This window comes from Pongo abelii, chromosome X (genome assembly GCF_028885655.2).
Source record: "Pongo abelii isolate AG06213 chromosome X, NHGRI_mPonAbe1-v2.0_pri, whole genome shotgun sequence".
Taxonomy (NCBI): Eukaryota; Metazoa; Chordata; class Mammalia; order Primates; family Hominidae; genus Pongo; species Pongo abelii.
In genome coordinates, this window is record NC_072008.2 from 161988594 (window position 1) to 161994431 (window position 5838).

Sequence of the window (5838 nt, forward strand, 5' to 3'; positions counted from 1 at the left end):
AAGTAAATTTATGTAACAAAAATAACTAAAGTGCACAGTTCAGTAGGTAATCTGTTTTTAATTGACAAATAATAATTATATATATTTATGGGGTACAATATATTTTATGCATGTATACAATGTAGAATGATAAATTCATAATAATCAGCATTTTTAGTAGTGAGAACATTTAAAATCCTCCCTTGTAGCTATTTCAAAATATACAATACATTATTATCAACTATAGTTACTGTGCTGTGCAATAGATCACCAGAACTTATTTCTTGTATGTAACTGAAACTTTGTACCTGTTGAACAATGTCTCCCCTTTCCCTGTCCACTCCCCTACTCCAGCCCCTGGCAACTACCATTCTAGTCTTTACTTCTATAAATTTGACTGTTTTAGATTGCACATATAAGTCAGATAATGTAATATTTGTGTCTCTGTGCCTGGTTTATTTCACTTAGCATAATGTCCTCTAAGTTTATCTGTGTTGTTGCAAATGGCAAAATTTTCTGTTAAGGTTGAATAGTATTACATTGTGTGTGTGTGTGTGTGTGTGTATCTATATGTGTGTGTGCATGTGTGTGTGTCTGTGTACACACACCACATTTTAAAAATCCATTACATCTGTTGATGGAAACAGGTTTATTTCATATCTTGGCTATTGTGATAGTGCTGCAATGAACATGGGAGTGCAGACATCCCTTCAGTATTATTTCCTTTGGCTATATATCCACTAGTGGGATTGCTGGATCATATGGTAGTTCTATTTTTAATTTTTGAAGGAATCTCCATATTGTTTTCCAAAATAGGTGTACTAATTTATAATACTACCAACAATGTATAAGTGTTCCCTTTTCTCTACATCCTCACCAACATTTATTATCTTTCGTCTCTTTGAAAATAGCCAAAATAACAGGTGTGAGGTGATATCTCATTGTGGTTTTAACTTGAATTTTTGCTGATGATTATAGATGTTGAGCATGTTTTCATGTATCTATTGGCCATTTGTATGCTTTCTTTTGAGAAATGTCTGTTCAGGTACTTTGCCCATTTTTAATAGGGTTATTTGTTTCCTTGTTACCAAGTAGTTTGAGTTCATTATATATTTTTAATATTCTTCTGTATTTTGATATCTAGATTTCCCAACACCATTTACTGAAGGGACTGTCCTTTCTCCAATGTGTGTTCTTGGCACCTTTGTCAAAAATCAATTGACCATACTTGTGTAAGTTTATTTCTGGGCTCTCTATTCTATTCCATTGGTTGATGTGTCTATATTTGTGCCAGTACCATGCTGCTTTGATTACTATAGATTTGTAATGTATTTTGAAATTTGATAGTGGGATGCCTCTAGCTTTATTCTTTTTGTAAAGATTGCTTTGGCTGTTAGGTGTCATTTTTGGTTCCATAAAAATTTTAGTTTCTTTTTCTATTTCTATGAAGAATGACTTGGAATTTTGATAAGGATTGCATTGAATCTGTAAGTCATTTTGGGTAGTATGGAGATTTTAACAGTAGTAATTATTTCACTCTGTGAACACAGGATATCTTTCCACTTATGTCATCTTTAATTTCTTTCATAAATATTTTATCATTTTTGGTATACAGATATTTAACTCTGTATACTTGGTTAAATTTACTCATGTATTATTTTTTTGCTATTGTAAATGAGATTGTTTTCTTAATTTCTTTTTCAGACAGTTTGTTTTTAGTGTATAGAAATGCTACTGAATTTTGTAAATTGATTTTGTATCAGGAACTTCATTGAACTTCCTTATCAATTTTAATAGTTTTCTGGCACAGTCTGCAGGGTTTTCTATATATAATATTATGTAGGCCGGGCATGGTGGCTTATGCCTGTAATCCCAGCACTCTGGGAGGCCGAGGTGGGCGGATCACGAGGTCAAGAGATACAGACCATCGTGGTCAACATGGTGAAACCCTGTCTCTACTAAAAATACAAAAAAAAAATTAGCTGGGCGTGGTGGCACATGCCTGTAGTACCAGCTACTCTGGAGGCTGAGGCAGGAGAATCGCTTGAACCTGGGAGGTGGAGGTTGCAGTGAGGCGAGATTGCACCACTGCACTCCAGCCTGGGTGACAGAGTGAGACTCCGTCTCAAAATAATAATAATAAGAAGAAGAAGAAGAAGAAGTAATTAACAAACATGGACAGCTTCACTTTATCCTTTTGTATTTTCATGAATTTTATTTCTTTCTCTTGTCTAATTGCTATGGCTAGGACTTCCAGTACTATGTTGAACAGAAGTGGTGAGAATGAGCATTCTTGTCTTGTTCCTGATCTTAGAGAAAGAGCCTTTAAGTTTTTGCCATTTAGTATAATTTTAGCTGTGGGCTTCTTATACATGGCTGGCGTTTATTGTGTTGAGAAACATTCATTTTATTTGTGGAGAGTTTTTAATCATAAAAAATGTTGAATTTTGTGAAATGATTTTGCTGCATTTATTGAGATGATCCTGTGCTTTTTGTCCTTTATTCTATTAATATGGTGAATCACATTTATTGATTTGCATATATTGAACCAACCTTACGTCCCCAGAATAAATCCCACTTGATCATGGTGAAAAATCCTTTTAATGTACTGGTAAATATGGTTTGGTAGTATTTTGTTTAGGATTTTTGCACCTATATTCATCAGTTATATTGCCCTGCAGTCTTCTTTTCTGTTTTTAAATAACTTTTATTTTAGGTTCAGAGATACATGTGCCTGTTATGTAGGCAAACTCATGTCACAGAGGTTTGTTGTACAGATTATTTTGTAACTCAGATACTAAGCCTAGTACCTAGTAGTTATTTTTTTCTGATGCTCTCCCTCCTCCCACCCTCCACTTTCAAGTGGGTCCCAGTGTCTGTTGTTCCCCTCTTTGTGTCCATGCCTTTCCATCATTTTGCTCTCATACATGAGAATAAGCAGTATTTGGTTTTGTGTTTCTGCATTAGTTTACTAAGGATAATGGCCTCCAACTCTATCCATGTTCCTGCAAAGGACATGCTCTCGTTCTTTTTTATGACTGCATAGTATTCCATGGTGGATAAGTACCACATTTTCTTTATCCAATCTGCCATTGATGGGCATTTAGATTGATTTCCTGTCTTTGCTATTGTGAACAGTGCTGCAATGAATATACACATGCCTGTGTCTTTAGGGTAGAGTGATTTATATTCCTTTGGGTATATACCCAGTACTAGGATTGCTGGGTTGAATGGTAGTTCTGTTTTTAGCCCTTTGAAGAATCACCACACTGTTTTCCACAATGGTTGAAGTAATTTACACTCTCACCAATAGTGTATAAGGGTTCCCTTTTCTCTGCAATCTCACCAGCATCTGGTATTTTTTGACTTTTAAATTATAGCCATTCTTACTGGGGTGAGATGGTATTATATCTCATGGTTTTGACTTGCATTTCTGTAATGATCAGTGATATTGAGCTTTTTAAAATATGCTTGTTGGCTGCATGTATGTCTGTAACTCGCACAGAACTAGGGGGACTGAACAAAGGGGGCAAATGCAGGAATAAAAGACAAAAACAAAAGAGTATTTTTGGAAGAAGGGGTCAGGGGGCACCTTGCCTCTAGTGGACAAGGGCCCTGAGCTTTACATAGCCCTCTGTATTTATTAGGCAAAAGAGATAGTGAGAAGGGGGGATGGAAGGAAGGGGTCAGCTGCTCGGTCCAGAGTAGGCTTGCAAGACTGCATTCTCTAGATGTCCCGGTAGATAACCTCAAGGAGCTCACGCCAGGAAGGATTGCCCTCAGCAAACCTTCTGGCAGTGGGAGCAGTCATGAGTTTGCCCACATCCTGCATTCATCATAAACAGTTTGCTGTTTGATCATATAGCCTCCAGTGGAATGCTGAGTTGGTCACGTCCCACAGGGCCTTCGGCTCCCTGCATATATCATCTTTTGAAAAGTGTCCATTCATGTCCTTTGCCCACTTTATTATGGCATTTTTTTTCTTGTAAATCTGCTTAAGTTCCTTATAGATGTTGGATATTAGACCTTTGCCAGATGCATAGTTTGCAAATATTTTCTCCCATTCTTTAAGTTGTCTGTTTACTCTGTTGATAGTTTCTTTTGCTGTGCAGAAGCTCTTTAGTTTAATTAGATCCCATTTGTCAATTTTCTGCTTTTTTTCGCCATTGCTTTGGCTGTCTTCATCATGAAATCTTGCCAGTTCCTATGTCCAGGATGATATTGCCTAGGTTGTATTCCAGGGTTTTCATAGTTTGGGGTTTTACATTTATGTCTTTAATCCATCTTGAGTTATTTTTTGTGTATGGTGTAAGGAAGGGGTTCAGTTTCAATCTTTTGCATATGGTTAGCCAGTTATCTTAACACCATTTATTGAATAGGAAATCATTTCCCTGTTGCTTGTTTTTGTCAGGTTTGTCAAAGATCAGATGATTGTAGGTGTGTGACCTTATTTCTGGGCTCTCTATTCTGTTCCATTTGTCTATGTGTCTGTTTTTGTACCAGTACTATGCTGTTTTGGTTACTGTAGCCGTACAATATAGTTTGAAGTCAGGTAACGTGATGCCTCTAGCTTTGTTATTTTTGCTTAGGATTGCCTTGGCTATTTGGGCTCCTTTTTTATTCCACGTGAATTTTATAACAGTTTTTTTCTAGTTCTGTGGAGAATGTCATTGGTAGTTTGATAAGAATAGCATTGAATTTATAAATTGCTTTGAGCAGTATGGCCATTTTAACGATATTGATTCCTCCTATCTATGAGCATGGAATGTTTTTCAATGTTTTGTTTGTGTCATATCTGATTTCTTTGAGCAGTGTTTTGTAATTCTCATTGTAGAACTCTTTTCACCTCCCTAGTTAGCTGTATCCCTAGGTATTTTATTCTTTTTGTGGCAACTGTGAATGGGTTTGTATTCCTGATTTGGCTCTTGGCTTGGCTGCTGTTAGTATATAGGAATGCTAGGGATTTTTGTACATTGATTTCGAATCCTGATACTTTGCTGAAGTTATCACCTGAAGGAGCTTTGGGGCTGAGACTGTGAGGTTTTCTAGATATAGAACCATGTCGTCTACCAACAGGGATAGTTTGACTTCCTCTCTTCCAATTTTATTTCTTTCTTTCTTTCTCCTGCCTGATTGCTCTGGCCAGGACTTCCAATACTATGTGAATAGGAGTGGTGAGAGAGGGCATCCTTGTCTTCTGCCAGTTTCTCAAGGGGAATGTTTTCACCTTTTGCCCATTCAGTATAATGTTGGCTGTGGGTTTGTCATAGATGGATATTATTTTGAGATATTTTCCTTCAATACCTAGTTTATTGATAGTTTCTTTTTAACATAAAGGGTGTTGAATTTTATCAAAAGCCTTTTCTGCATCTATTGAGATAATCATGTGGTTCTTGTCTTTAGTTCTGTTTATGTGATGAATCACATTTGTTGATTTGTATCTGTTGAATTAACCTTGCATCCCAAGGATAAAGCCTACTTGATGGATTAACTTCTTGATGTATTTCTGGGTTTGGTTTGAAGTATTTTGTTGAGGATTTTTGCATCAATGTTCACCAAAGATATTGACCTGAAGTTTTGTTTTTTTTGTGTGTCTCTGATAGGTTTTGGTATCAGGGTGATGCTGGCCTTAGAAAATGGGTTTGAACATATTCCTTCCTCTTTGATTTTTTTGGAAGAGTTTGAGAAAAATTGCTATTAGCTAATCTTTAAATGTTTGGTAGAATTCGGGGTGAAGCTATCTGGTCCTGGTGTTTTCTTTGATGGGAGACTAGTGATTAGTGACTCAATTTCTTTTTTTTATATTTTTTATTATTATTATACTTTAAGTTTTAGGGTACATGTGCACAATGTGCAGGT